General features: G+C 39.6%; 1 long non-coding RNA gene across 3 annotated transcripts in view; it reads right to left on the bottom strand.

The window, feature by feature from the left end:
* LOC117460062 (uncharacterized) overlaps nucleotides 1-15,687 on the bottom strand; it is a 30,276-nt gene extending 14,589 nt beyond the window's left edge. For 2 of the 3 annotated variants that reach the window (XR_011644486.1, XR_011644485.1), the window contains exon 1: nucleotides 15,570-15,687. This is a non-coding gene — a long non-coding RNA (uncharacterized lncRNA). Of the gene's footprint in view, nucleotides 1-5,452; nucleotides 6,458-7,036; nucleotides 7,117-15,569 lie in introns of those variants that run through there. The other variant, XR_004553590.2, reaches the window with a different exon arrangement.
* Nucleotides 15,688-16,643: the final 956 nt, after the last annotated feature.

Below are 16,643 nucleotides of genomic sequence, written 5' to 3'. Positions count from 1 at the left end.
ACCTCTCTGAGCTGTTACACAGCTACACGCCAACTCGCACTCTCAGGTCAGCTGATCAGTTGCTCCTGAGGGTGCCAAAAACAAAGTCTAAGTGCAGAGGGGACCGTGCTTTCTCTGCTGCCGCCCCTAAACTGTGGAACGACCTGCCCTTGCTCATCAGACAGGCTCCCACACTGACTGCTTTTAAATCCCGTCTTAAAACCCACCTCTTCTCCTTGGCATTCAGAAACAAGTAGATTGTTGCTTTTATTTGCTTTCAGTGGTCTATTGTTTTTATTATATGGCTGTTATTTATTTTTTAATTATTAAGTTTATTCTGGTTTGTTTTGTGTTTGTATCTTGTATTTTAAATGTATTTATATTATGTTGTGTGAGTTTATATCTCTGTACAGCACTTTGGTCTGAAGGTTTTTAAAGTGCTATATAAATAAAGTTGGATTGGATAGAATTGTGATATCCACGAGCAGAGATTTGAGATCCGCAAGCGCATTTTTGGTCGGCAAATACAAAATGGATTCACAAATGCCTGATCGAAAGTTGTCAATGTTAAAGAGATCATCACAGATCTTTTTTTTATTTGTGAAAATATTTAGCGTATTTGCAGATCTGTTTTACAGTTGCACATTTATTTGTGAGTTTGCAAATCTTTTAAATGCATTTGTGGATGGTGTTTTACATTTCCAAATCACATATTTACACACAATTTTTGTTATGTTCACACAAATAATTATGAGACATATCTATGCCCATATCGCTGCAGCACTCTCTTTTGCGCTCTTGCGATTGTGCAGGCAGCTGCGGTGCGGTGGCTGCCTGAGCGTGGATAGAACACCCCCAGAAGAACCAGCATTTCAATTATTATAATACTACAAGTGAAAATATATATAAGTATTGACCATTTGTGTTGTTTGTGCTGTACTATACGGTCTGTTTCTTTATTGTGGTAAGTGAGAAGTAAAGCTGTGCTATGAAAGTTAGCTTGTGCTACCTTTAGATCTATAACAATGCAAGCTAAGTAACAGTTAGCTACATAGCTAGCAGTGAGTGAGCGTTCAGACACCGGCGCACACACTCAAACTGACTCGTGTGCCTGACTCTACCAACAGGTTTTCATGATTCTGTTTAGATATGCAAGTATAAGCCATGATAGCTTATTTTATTAACATGCTAATTTGATATGAAAATCAATGGAGGCTGAGTTAACTTTGTAGGAAAACCTACCGTCCATGAGCTATGTTTTATTTGTTAACTTCATATTTTTCATTTCCTAAAACATTTATTTTCCTCTCATATTAACAGTGTGGATCATTGAGACAGCGTGGCGTCCAGAGTCTTATCCCGTTTTCCACTTCCTCTGAGGGGACAGCTCGGAGGGGGGTATGAAGAAAGACCTGCACCAGCTTCATCCATGCTGGCGTTACTGTTATCACTTGCTTTCATTTGACCAAATATCTTTACATAATATATAGATTTTATTATTATCCACCTTTTTGTTTTATGTCCTTTTATTTAAAACATTCTTTGAGACTTCATCTTCTGGTTCAAATTTCAATAAATGTAATTTGTATAATCACTCTTTTGTCTTTATTCTACATGAAAATGTTAGAGATTCCATTCAAATCTGTTGATTATTCATATCTTCCTCAGGCTAGGAATAGTATGTCGAATTTTTACATTTTATAGTAAATAAAAGTGTAGATTGAAACAACACCGGTTTTATCCATTGCGTATAAAACCGGTACTTTAGTTCTTTAGTTCCGTTAGTACCAATAATGTCGCGTTCACACCGCCGGGACTACTCAGTGCCGGGAACTCTTTTGGAACTCTTTTGGTACTTTTTAGTCCCTGCTAGAGAGGTGGTACAAACCTGGTGATAAAAGAGTGCCAATTTCTATTCTATTTCTATTGGCTGGGCGAATTGCAAACCACGCCCCGTTAGACTCTGAATTTGTTTTGTTAGGCAGCCATTTTTTTCCTCGCTACAAAACCACATCCACACCTGAGCGAGTAGTTTTTTTGTACTTTAAAGCAGTTATGACCACACGTACTACAACACCGGAGCGGTGGAATGATGAGGAAGTGTCGATGCTTCTGGCAATTTACTCCAAGGACGGGATGCAGCAGCTTCTACAGAAAGCAGTTCCCAACTCCAAATGTTTTGAGCGATGTTCGCTACTTGAGCTGGGAATCGTGCACAGTGCACACGGATGCCGGGTAAAAATAAAGAAACTCAGGCAGGACTATAAAAAAATTAAAGACCACAATAATAAGAGTGGTAACGATTTTCTATTGTTATTATATATATATATATTGCCACTGTTTTTTAATACTGACACCTAACTTGCACTAAGGCGTGTCTGCTGATATATATATTGCCACTGTTACATTGTTTTGAAACTACTTACACTTTATTTTACATTTCACACTGTTATTTAACTTCAATGTACATGCATACGACACACCTGGAACAGCATGATGCCGTTATTGTTATGTCTTGACTGTGCAATAAAACAAACAAACTGGCGAAGCTTTATTTATTGTGTCCCACCCCAAATGTGCAGAATAGAAGAATGTGAGAGCAGAGCAATTTATCAGAAACACAAGTCTTACACACATAAACACAAGTAATTTATCATGTCATTTGTTTTAGATAAATAAGGGAAAAACACCAAACAAGGGTTGATGTCCTTTTCCAAAATCAGCCTGAGGGGGTAATATATAATAAATACATAAAGATAAAGTCCATTGTTATAATGGGGTATTTTATTTGTAAATTACCCTTATGAACTCCATCATGTCTGAGGTCGGAAAGTAAACAAACGCCTCATACAGCGGATGGGCTTTATACGATTGGCACTAGCCCCCTGGCGGATTTAGTGCCGTGGTACTTTAGTGGTACTTTAGTGCCGGCACTAAAGTACTGCAAATCCTGCGGTGTGAAAGCGGCTTATGAATGCTTCAGCTCTTCAGACCAACATAGTAAGATGTGAGCATGTTCCTAATTGTGTTGGTATGCAGCCTAGGTCTGGTCTGTTTAATAAAGCAAATCTGCCACTTTTATATTGTAGAATTTGTTAAATTAAAGCAGTCTTTAATTGTTGTGCTAAACATAGCAATATATGCTTTTGAAATGTAACATGTCTTTGAAAAATAATAGTATACAGTTTATATTGTGTATCACCTTTAGCTTAAAAATACATAGATGTGTTTTTTTAATCTATAAAATAAATAGACAGACACTTTATCAATCCCAAATTGGGAAATTATTTAACAGCAGCAGTGTGTTCAGGTATTAAAATATTTAAAGTTGGAATAAAGTATGAACTACACATCACAAGTATAATGCACTGCAATCCATAAGATAAGTCCGATATGTTCATGAAGACTCCCCAGGAGACACCGACACTAACGTGGCCGAGTGGACTCCGGAGTTTGCTGCATGAGTTGCACTGTATGATCTGTGGTGTAGTGGCCTGTCACTCAAAAACTGAGTAGCCAATGGGGACACACCCCTGAAAGTTCCGCCCACCTGGGATGTTTGGGTCAAAATCTCAAACAAAAAATGAGGGAGTGCAAAAGAGAGCTGCAGCGAGAGCAAAAGTTTGATCATTGAGAAAGAAGAAACAAGAACTGCAAACAAAAACCTATGTTAAAACAAAGAAAAAATACTCGTAGTTTACATGATTACACAAATGATTTGTTTGCAACTTATAGTTTTATTTTTTAAATGTATTTTAATTAGCTTGATTTGGTTTTGTTTTCTTTTAAACTCATAGTTTTGCTTTATTCTGAGAAAGTGTTGCTTTATCTTTAAGATACAAAACTAATCCCATACAGGAGAGGGGGAGGGCCGTATCTCCATGTAAATCCTATCGGAATCGGATCGACCAGGCTAAACTAACCTGTAGCTGCTCCGTCCACACTCACAACAACGTCATACAGACATATAGCAGCGACTGTATTCGCCATGACATAGACCAGGGGTGGGGAACCTTTTTCTTCTCAAGGGCCATTTCAATGTTTACAATATCCTCAGAGGACCGTACAAATTATTGACCTCTGCTTAAAAAAACTAAAATCCCAGCCCATTCATTTCATTCTGTGCAAAGAAAAAGCAACCTCTTAATCCAGATATCTCACCATGACTCGCGTATGCATGCACGTGCACGGTGTGGCGTGACCACCAAAACATAAAGATATGGACACAAGATGTGTGCAAATGTATTTAGTTTCCTATCCATGTGAACATGATTTAAGTGGGGGGGACCTAACCTCCTCTAGGGGGGTCCGGGGGGCATGCTCCCCCGGGAAGATTTTTTTTTAAATGTTGAAATTAAAAGCATCAATCTGGTGCACTTTGGGAGCAACATGAGGAGATCTATGGATACATCTCTCAACACCCACATGAAACAGAACTGGAAGCAGATTTATTTTTCTTTATGAATATTACAAATCACTCCCCTTTCAAACTGTATTCTTCTTTATTAATAACAACTTTTACTGTCATATAGTATTTTATAGCTGTTTACTTTATTCTCTTATTTTTTTATAACTATAATGATCATATAAAGATAGAATAGAATAGAATCGTTTAATGTCATAATGTCATGTACAATGAGATAATAATAAATGCTTCTCCCTTTCTAGGGTGCCATCAAAACAAAAACAAAACATCACAACATAAGACAACAAAATGCACGCAGCATACATACTTAGGAATAAGGAATAAAGTGCAGTAATTATGTCCAGGAGTATAAAAATAAAATCTGTAATGTAATAAATAATAATAGTGTGTATTTATAATAACAATAATAGTAATGATATATATGTATATATGTACAGAGTCGCATTGATTCACATGATTTCAGGTGTTAAGAGCAATGATGGCTCTTGGGAAAAAACTGTCTTTGAGTCTGTTTGTTTTGGATGTGATACACCTGTAGCGCCTGCCGGAGGGCAGCAGGTTGAACAGGTGAAAGCCGGGGTGTGAGCTGTCCTTGATAATGTCGTTTGCTCTACTGAGGCAGCGGGAGGTGTAAATGTCCATCAGGGAGGGGAAAGGGCAGCCGATGATCCTCTGTGCTGCTTTTACGACTCTCTGAAGCCTCATCCTGTCGGCCTCAGTGCAGCTGGCGTACCGCACTGTGATGCAGTATGTCAATAGGCTCTCGATGGCAGAGCGGTAGGAGGTCACCAGCAGCTTAGTGGCCAAGTTGTTCTTCCTGAGCACCATCAGGAAGTGCAGACGCTGCTGGGCCTTCTTGATGACAGCTGTGGTGTTGTCCTTCCAGGAAAGGTTGTTGGTGATGAGGACGCCAAGGAACTTGAAGGTGTGGACCCTCTCCACACACTCGCCGTTAATGTAGAGGGGAGCGAGGTCGGTAGTATTCCTCCTGAAGTCTACGATGATCTCTTTGGTTTTCGTGGGGACGTGCCTTTACCTGTTTATACAGATTCAACACTGGAATCAAGCAATTATTAATATGTTTGCATGACATTAGTTATTTGTATTTTGATATCACTTAACTATACGTTTAATACATTTAAGTCAAGCTAAGGTACATGTGATGGTAGCTAGTTAGTGCTCTTACCTGTGAGGCCTCCTCCAAACAGCATAATAACCAGACTGTATCATTAAAACTAAGTACCAGTTCTAGATCCTTGACTTTAGACAAACAATTCAAAAGACAAAATGTATTTAAAGACCAATCTTTATTTGAAGGTGCCTCTTAACCTGATATATTAGGTATACAGTAATAGTATTGACAATCTAAAAAGACTGAGCAACTCAACAGTCAACTTTATGTTTCTTATTGTCTAAAGCATTTATTATTTTCATTTCCCCCCTCTCATATTCAGTGTGGACGGATTGAGACAGCGTGGTGTCCAGAGAGCAGCAGAGACTTGAGGGAGAAACCTCCGTGTGATGGACGTCCTGTCTGTTGGTTTGGAGAGGACTGAGGGTCTTTCCTCTGCTGATACCTAGTCTGTCACGTTATTTGACTAAATGTGTTTACTTATACATTTAATAGGTTTACACCTTCTGTCCATATGTGCTTTTTATTTAAAACATTTGATTAACTTTTGATTCACATTTCAATAAATTGTATTTGCACTCCTTTTGTCCATTATTCTTACTGAAAATGTTAGATTACACATTCACATCTGACTGAAGATTGGCCCCATTTATTTGTGACGTTGCAAACTCTGCGGTACAAGGCACAAGTGATGTGAAGCTCATAAAGCGAGGCAAATAGAAATAATCAGCTGATGGAGTGTAGATGTGGAAATAGGTGCATTCGATCAGCTGACTGTTTTTACAATAAAAGTAGTTTCTTTGTGAATGTCCTGTACTGGTCTTAAAATCTCATAACATCAGCTTTTAATGTTCCTCTTGGATGCTCTTCTTGACCCTCAGAGAAGGAGAATATGTCGTGTCTTTCAGGCATGTCCTTTCCTAACAAAAATGACAGGACACATAAAACATATTATTGCAGAACAAGTGTGTTATTTATGAAAGCGGTGTGTTTGTGTGTGTAGGGGCTGTAGATATCATTATTTTGTAATTGTAATGTTTTTTTTTTATTTCAACAGTGAGCTACAAAGACAATCAGATTATGAATGAACAGTATGAAGTTCATCAACATTGAAATATATGTTATTATCAAAATAATATTTAACTGTTACAAAACGTAGTGCAACTGTAGAAGCTTGCTCTGTTGTCTCACTGAAAGAATAACTTTTACCACGTTTTTACAGACAATATTGAGAGATAAATAGTAGCAGTTCTCACTGTGTTAAATATCTTTGCCTTTAACACATTAAATTAGAAAGCTGACAAAATCATAGTGCTTGTTAACATCTAAATGTAACTTTTTGCATGGAAAAAACCCTCAACTTCACTGATGTGTAGGTGATCTAGTATTTAGTATTGTTTAATGGAATGTATATCAGTGTATTAAAGTCAATACTTCATTCATTTAAACCAATATCTTTCTTGATTCTTTGTACAGTATGAAAAAAAGAGTCTTTGCACCTGAGCTGAAGTTCACTGCTGTGAGGAGTCCAGTTCTGTCTCTCACTCTCTGGTCCAGCCTGCCTGCATCACCTGGACACCTTAAACAAACAGATATATATATATATATATATATATATATATATATATATATTAGGGCTGTCAAACGATTACAAATTTTAATCAGATTAATCACAGTTTAAAAATTAATTAATCATGATTAATCACCATTCGAACTATGTCCAAAATATGCCATTTATTTATGTATATTGTTGTGGGAATGGAAAGATAAATGAAAGAAGGCGGATATATCCATTTAACATACAGTATCTATGTTTATTATAACATTTTTCTGCGTGTCAAAATGAAAGACAACCCACACACCTATCAATCATCAAACCGTGGGGTCTTAATTCATTACGTGTTGATTTCTATCAGGGAGTACTTCAGGAAAGTCGGGGGGGGGGGGGGCGGCGGCTCGTGGAGTACTTCGTGACCACAGAGTGTGAAGGTTGTGATCAGCTGTTTTAGCGCAGTTCTCCAGTGAAGGGGGGGGGAGAAAGTCTCCCTCCGCAGCCGGTTGGCGTAGTTTTGGCACAAGTCCGTTGTACAGACCGACGTTAACAGCAGCCTGTCTGTGCACATGGAGACCGACTCTGTCGTCCGGTGCTCTAACCGCCTTCTGGAAAAGCTTCACAAATACGCCGGTACGCAAATGCGCTTTGTGACACAAGTGACTGTACGCATTTCAGATTACGCACATAACCTGCGTACCAGTTATGTGCACCCCTGTAATACAGTAAAAGTATTCTCCGTCGGGACTTCCTGCAACAACACCACGCCGTTATCAAAGATGTTCTATTGAGAAGACGATCACTACGTGACAAAAGTTTTCAAAACCGTGGCTGCTGAAATCAATCTGACTAACTGCTGTCGGTGCAATTTACTCCGCGCGAGTTGGCAGACTTTATTTTGCTTACTTTAACATCATTTTTCATGGTGGGGCTAAGCCATTTCTTGGTATGGGTGTAGCCTACCCCAGCCATACCCTGGCGCTGCCACTGGTGGCACGTATGGGGCGGGCCATTCTGCACATGCGTTAAATGCGTTAAATATTTTAACGCAATTAATTCAAAAAATTAATTACCGCCGTTAACGCGATAATTTTGACAGCACTAATATATATATATGTAAAGTACCATGTGTACAAACAATATAACTGATTCTCTTCTGTTGAACATGTTGGGATTGTGTATTGTCCGAGTCAGGGTCCTTTTTATTTTACTGTAACTTTGGAAGTTGTGTTACCAATGCTTACTGTTTATTTGATACCCATTTGGTAATGCAATTAATAAAAACAACAAGGTTTGGGTTCGTTCTTCAGATGACTGTGACGTTAACGTGTAAGCTCAATAATGAACTCCAGCTCAATCAACCATATTGTAATATCTAAGTAATCATCTTGAAATATGACATTAATAATTGTAATATACACACATCTTATTGTGAGGTTGATTTGACATGCACTACTTCAACGTTAACTTGTCAACATACTTGACCATAGCCAATTTAAATTAACCTTAGCGATGCATACAGTTCCTACCTACATAATAAAATATCTCTCTACGTTACAAGGATGTAACCTTATTTTATAAGCTCAAACAGAAGCCGTTTGTTCAACAGTATTATCCCACTTAACGTCTATTTCGTTTTACAGTGTATTATTTTAACTTGGAGGCTATGATTAGCATCGTTAGCACCGATGTAGCTACCACTCGCTACATGCTAACCCAAGCCTTAACATTCATTACGTAGCTGATTAAAATCATTAACACATAAATAAAGCACTCGAATTTCACTTACCGCAAAACCGCATTCATGCACCGTCTGTTTTAACCGCAGAGCGAGTCACAATAGTCCGATATATAAGCATGAAGAACAAACAACCACGGCCGGCTACAAGTTGTGTTTCCTGGATGAGCTGAGCAGGCAGAGTCCCTGTAGCTTCACGGAGCAGGTAGCAGAGAGACAAGAAGCTAGCAGCAGCAGTCACTTGACAGAGCCGTCACTCAATGTGACCACGCCCTAATGTATGCAAAAACGTTAAGACCTAATATAAATAAAAGGGTCGCGTTAGAAAACAATTCACTCACAGATCCATAATCATGAAGGTGGAATCTAACTATATCGATAATAAAATGTATGGAGCCAGGGAGAGAAACATGTTTTTTTCTGCTGTAAAATTGGGCATTTTAACATGGGGGTCTATGGAAATGTCTCCTTTCTGCAGCCATCGCCTATCGGCCAATATATGAACTGCAGTGTGTGGCACTTCCGTATTGGCGTCCCGTCTCTTCCCCAGAGTTTGCCCCTTGAATAAAACCAGATATATTCCCCTCACTGTCAAATGATTACACTTCCACTAAAAAAACATCAGTTTATCCTTGTTAATTACACAATATTGATTGGTTTAAATTGTGCACAATGCTTTTGTGTTTTTAACCTTTGATTCAGAGAAACAAATAGTTTTTTCGGACTTAAGACAGTACAGTTTCCGAAGACATTACACTACCCAGAATCCCCAGCTATCGTTTGGGACTACAACCTCCGCCTTGCTTTATAAACCCTGTGATTAGTCATCAAGCCCTGTGATTGTATGTTGGAGTGGCAGTAAGACAAGGTTACGCCGAGCGTCAACAGCTCTTTGAAATGGAATGGAACCACGGCAGACTTTCCAAAACTGGAATTGGACGGGTCCAGACCCCGGCTCCAGACCCCGGCTCCAGACCCTCCCCCCCCAGAACTACACATGATGGCTATTGTGTGTTTTGCAACATGTTCTATGGCACGTCTCTTTATAAGACGTTTTCGTATTTCCCAAAATTAGAAGTTGCCAGTATTAAACTGTGTACACCCTGGAGGTTTAGGGGATACGAAACACAGTGGTGTTATAGAATGTAAAACATATAACTAATAAATGGGTGAATTAATATACCCACATGACACCTGAGGTCAGAAGAGCTTTATTTAACAGCTGGTCTTATGTCTGTGACCCCTCCTGTTGTTCATTGATAAGCCTGAAACATGCACTTGTCAAGGTTCAGAGGCACATTTTGCAAATATGGCAGTAGCCATCGATCATCCTAAGATAAGATAAGATATACTTTATTGATCCCAAGTTGGGAAATGTTTTTGTTACAGCAGCATACTACTTTGTTCTACTCCACTACAATTCAGAGGTTAACCTGGTATTTTTACTTGTTACTTTGCAGATTCTGATTCATGATGTGAAATATAAACAACCCTTAAATCAGACTTTAGTTACACCTGAGTCAAATTCAGGGAAGGTTATTGTCAAGTGCCAAAATAAACTATGCAATATATTGGACGTTAAGTACTTTGTCAGACTTCATATTTATCTGTTGATAACCCCAACGTTTTTTTCTTATTCAAAAGAAGACCTTAAAGGTGGGGTAGGTAAGTTTCAGAAACTGGCTCGAGATACACTTTTTGTTATATTCCATGGAATGCTCTTAACATCCCGATAGCAATGAATATCTTAAGTGCTTTGACAAAAACTCCATTGAAAAATGTCATCTGTGGAAGCTGTAAAAAGTACAACCCGCCCTGTCTGTCAGCCTTCCATCTCGTGCACGCACAAATGTATCTCGTGCCCTCATTGGGCGTGCATTGCAGCTGCAGCAGTACTTCAATGACTCGCCAGCGACAGGCGGCCACTTTCACCAGTCTGCTGACGTCATGTGCGCGTTCATGTGTGTTGGAGGAGGTGCTCTGTAAGGAAGTCTGAAGGAAGGGGCGGATTCTTTTCGGCTGTGTACTTTCAAATTTGAGTGCACTCGAGCCGGTTTCTGAAACTTACCTACCCCACCTTTAAGTTAAAGTCATCTTTAATGTTTAAATACAGCCTTATTAGTTTGTCTGTTTTGCACATCCTCCTGTTAATATCTTTGGATGTCCTGCACTAAAGTGTTTTATTGTAGAGATCACTACAGTATCTTCTTGATATTTTCAATTGTGTATGTAGGCTACTCTTAATATTTAAATGTTTTCATCAAATAAAACGTATTCAACAACAACATTCAATAACGTGCTTTAACCACAAGGCGGTGCGGATTAAAAAACAGTGGTGTAGTTAATAAAACATAATAAATCAAACATAATATGACTATTAATTTTATTGTGAAATGAAAACAGAACGGTAAAGGACAATACAGTTTCAGTCTCTCGATTTGAAGCTTATGCATTGTACCATGAACCTGTATAGACCTGTAACAGTCAACTGCATGAGGAGTTGGAAAGGTAGTAAATAATATCTTTAAAAACTACAAAAAAATCCCTTTCTATCAGCTGTGCACCGTTATGGTGTAAATATAACCTATATACCAATTGGATCAAATATAAAAGTCAGCCGAATTAGTGTTGATACTGCAAGGAGACGTATTGTGTGAAATGAAATGGAAGATGTTGTTTAATTGTTAATATATTTATGATCACGTATTCAGTTTTGGCGGCATTTCTTGCAGTTTGTCAAAAGGTCTTCTGATCAGGGCTCTATAAATAAATATCTACAGTAGATGATGTAATATTTAATGCAGTCGAACCGTGTATTACAATGCCGTTATGTGATGACTTCCAAGGAGAAAAGCAAGAACACTCAGAATAAAGTATTATTTTATTTAAAAAAAATGTTTTTCCTATTTCATATCGGATAAACACCATATCCCGACATGCATTGCGGGGATGTTTTAGCCTATCAAAACCTTATAAAAAAGAAAGGTGTCTCTCAGAATCGAAAGAGAAAAACCTATAGGAAAAACACAAAAGCATTGTCCACAATTTAAACCAATTAATGTCGTATAATTAACAAGGATAAACTGATGTTTTTTAGTGGATGAGTACTGCAGATATCACTGTTAAATCATTTGATCATTGGTTTTATTATGAAAACGTCGAGACCGGAAATACTGTTTTCAACCCGTAACTTCAAATGGAGGCTGCCGCATACCTCAAATCATCTTCGTAATATCTACCAAACTATAGATCGTACATATCGACTGGACGTGGATTCTAAAAGTACAATTTACACTTCTCTTGAAATCTAATCAAAAAGTGTTTTAATGGCCAAACTATCCTACAATTTAGGATTTTACAGAGAGGGTTATTTGTGAATAAACGAATAAACTGTCTCTGCTCGCTTATACTGTAGGTAAAATTAACACGGTTAAAATGAACATTCTTCCTAAGTACCTATTTATTTTCCAATGTCTCCCTCTATTCCTACCTAAACAACTTTTTAAGACTCTTGATCAGGATATTTCTGGCTTTTTATGGAATGGAAAGGCACCCAGAATGTTGTGGCTCATCCTCCGCAATGGCACTACTTCCCTCTTCCATTCCCACCAACCTCTCTGGACATACAAATATTCCTGTTGTGAGTTCTACTCTTAAAATCTGGTACCAATTTAGGAGGCATTTTAAGTTTACTTCTGCATCCACTTTAGCTCCGATATTGGGAAACCATTTATTCCGACCTGCCTTATCTGACCCTACTTTCTCTGTATGGCATGAGAATGGCCTGAGGACTTTTAAGGCCCTGACACACCAAGCAGTTACCAGAGAACTCGCCGACGCCGACTGTGACGCCGTCACCTTGTTCTCCTGCGTCTTGGCCATGTGTTGCACTGGAAGACACCGCAAAGACTTCAGCCGAGCACGTACGAACTGCGCATGCGGGGACATTCTCAAGCAACAGTCTCTCAAGAGGCGGAAGCGATCGAAGTGGTGATTTCTTTGGCCGACTGCCTATGGCCGACGCATTGCGATGCGTCAGCCATGAAAGGCCAAATAAGGCGTTTCACGGCCGATGGTGCGGGACACACCAAATTGAGTTTGGGCGACAGGGCACGCTTCGTCCTCCGACTAACGAAAACAGCCGATTTCGGCCTGGTGTGTCAGGGCCTTGAGAGAGCTTTATAAGGATAATACCTTTCGTAGTTTTACTGATTTATAAAGTGAATTCAAATTCCCAACATCTCACCTTTTTCGTTATTTCCAAATTAGACACTGTACCAAATCCCTGTTTCCATCCTTTCCCTCTCTACCCCCTAATCAAATATGGGATGAGTTTCTTTGTTCTGATCCCTTTCAAAAGTCACTTATTTCAAAAATATATAACAAACTCCTGACCGATGACAGCTCACACACCACTAAAATCAAGGCTGCCTGGGAGGCTGAGCTAGGTGTGAACTTGGGTGATCACTGGTGGGACACTGCTCTTAACAGGATTCATACGAGTTCATCCTGTGCTCGTCTCAATCTCATACAGTTCAAGGCAGAGCCGGCCCGGCCCATTAAGCGACATAAGCGGACGCTTAGGGCCCCGCAGCCACTAAGGGGCCCCCTAGCAAAAATAAATAAATGAAAAAATAAAATCTCAGTACCCCGTCGCCGTGATAAGTATGTTTAATTAATTGTGTTAATATGCCTAGATTGCCTACTCTCAAAGTCATGTATTATATTATTGAGTCAATAATATAATACATTAACCATGCTTTACCTGAACCTCATCATGACACTAGAGAGGACGGCAGGATTGTAATTTCCCGTGTTCAGTGAATGCAACAGAGGCAAGACACCAGACCAACCAGAGAGTTGAATGGAAATAAACATCCGTCTTATTGGCTGACAGGTACCTACCCTGTGAGCTGTGACAATGTTTAAAATAAACTGTCAGTCGGACTCAGAGTTTTTGAAGATGGACATAAGAACATTATTTCTTAAAAAAGACAACAATTCTCAAGTGGTGGCTCGCACAACAACCCCAGAGTCACCACTTGAGCCAGGTAAACAAGGTATGTAAATGTCATTAAACTTCCAAGCTATGCGAACATGTAAGCAAAGCATAAATTACAGCTACATTGACGTTACTTTGAATCGCGGGGTAAGCTAAACCGTTAGCAAGTAGGTATAGCTAGCCAGATATATTAAATAAACACTTTGTAATACAATATAAATGTAATGTTTTTTACCGTTACCTGGTGATTTCAAAGAAATCTCTCTGGGAAATGTTGACTTACTGTTCGACATGAAGCTAGAATCAACCTTGTAAAGCGACCTTGGGTCACATGAAAGGCGCTATATATATCCAAGCTATTATTATTATTATTATTGCTTACACACACACACACACACACACACACACACACACACACACACACACACACACACACACACACACACACACACACACACACACACACACACACACACACACACACACACACACACACACACACACACACACACACACACACACACACACACACACACACACACACACACACTCATTCTCTCTCTCTCACACAGACTCACTAATTCTCTCTCCCTCTCATATACACTCACTCTCTCACACACACACACACACACACACACACACACACACACACACACACCACACACACACACACACACACACCACACACACACACACACACACACACACACCACACACACACACACACACACACACTCATTCTCTCTCTCTCACACAGACTCACGAAGGCGCGCTCCCTCTCAGAGACACGCACGCTCGCAACACACACACACACACACACACACACACACACACACACACACACACACACACACACACACACACACACACACACACACACACACACACACACACACACACACACACACACACACACACTCACACCCTCTCATATACACTCACTCTCTCTCACACACACGCACTCACTCTCTCACACACACTCTCTTTCTCTCACACACACACACACACACACACACTCTCTCTCTCTCTCCCTCTCACACACACACACACACACACACACACACACACACACACCACACACACACACACACACACACACACACACACACACACACACACACACACACACACACACACACACAGACACACACAATAATATCTTCTATCACATATACTGGTCACTTAGTTGAGCAACCACATACTTTCAATACATGTTTTACTTTTGTAACTCTCAATGTTTTTGACAAATATAACTCCTCGTGTACTTGTACAGCCAGCCAGTCATATTTTGGCAATTGAAGTGGGGTGCTGCTCTGAGGTTTTGAGTGATATTACCTAGGTCTTCTTGAGCCATACACTGTCTTGAGATCTTATCCATTGTATCCTTGTCTTGAGATTTTTGACTGAAAGGGCAAAAGGCTAGACCTACTTTGGTTGAACTATCTAGCTTCAACCCTTTATTTAACCAGATTGGTCCCATTGAGCCCATAGAACTCTTTTTCAAGGGAGACCTGCAGCAAATAGGTTCCACATGAAACATAAAACAACAAAGGACATCATACATTATTTTTTTTTGACAAATAGGTGTGCGATTGACATGCCAGATTGAATGTAAATGTAAAATATTGGTCATGTTGGGTAGGCGTGTTGGTACGTGGATTGAGGGGCCCTGAGCTCTCAGTGCCCAGGGGCCCCTGGAGGTACAAATCCGGCCTTGTGTGTAGTGCAGTGTGTCCTCACATGTAGAGCTGTGGGCAGGACATCTTCAGCCTGCTGGGGATCAGGGCCAGCCTGCTCTGGTTCCTCAGCTTTGTTTTCCTGACCAGGTCTTTGACTCGGCCCCATGTGTAGTTTTCACTCAGCTGAAAACATAAAGACACACAAGAACAAAAACATTTTCACTTTTAGCTGGGACCAATCAGGACGAATGAGGGTTCACATAGTGGTATCAGTGCTAGCAACTCCATCTTAATGAATGCAATCATGAAAGTTAAAGATATGGAAAAAGCCAATAAATAGACTTTGAGTGAAAATGTATTCAGATGTGTTAAAAAATTACAGGAATATTCTAGGTTAAAACATTCCATGGAATGTATTGGTTTCTAAACAAAATTAAATTAAGATAAAGTGTTTAATTTGCTTGTCATGTGCAGATGGAAACTAGGCTTTGGGCTACAGTGGTTCAGTCTGTAGGGGCATGGACTTTGGATCGAAGGGTCGCTGGTTCATGTCCTGATCAGACCAAAAAAGTACTGAAGTGCCCTTGAGCCAGGCACCAAACCACCAACTGCTTCCTGACTGGCTGCCTCTCCACTCTGGATACTCATGTGCATGTGTCCACATGTAGCTGTGTGTGTTTGTAAGTGCCTGTACCTGTAAAAATGCATGTGCGTGTGTGTGGAAAACACCCCGTCGTGGGATCAATAAAGGTCCATCTTTTGAACAGTGGTTGGCCGGAAGTTCTAGCAAGGCCTTCTCTGGCCTAAACACTATCAGGATAGTGACTCAACTTTTAATATAGTTTTTACATTAACCCTGTAAGGCCCCCTGTTGTTATTTTACAACATTACTTTAAGTAATGTTGTAAAAAAGTCAGTTAAATACTACATTTACATAGTCAAAAGGTCCTTTTGTTCAGCCGCACAATGTTATTGGGTATTAAATGTGTTTATAGGTCCCGCACTCTGGCCATACATTCTCACAAAACTTCCGAATCTTCATCGAGCAACATCTCTTTGTTTTATTGGACTGGTTTTATCAGATTCAAGTAAGTAAAATGCCTCAACAAAAGAAAATGTGTGACTATTACAATGC

This window comes from Pseudochaenichthys georgianus, chromosome 15 (assembly GCF_902827115.2).
Source record: "Pseudochaenichthys georgianus chromosome 15, fPseGeo1.2, whole genome shotgun sequence".
Taxonomy (NCBI): domain Eukaryota; kingdom Metazoa; phylum Chordata; class Actinopteri; order Perciformes; family Channichthyidae; genus Pseudochaenichthys; species Pseudochaenichthys georgianus.
Note: the sequence above shows the minus strand (reverse complement) of the source record. Positions and strands in the feature narration are given on the sequence as shown.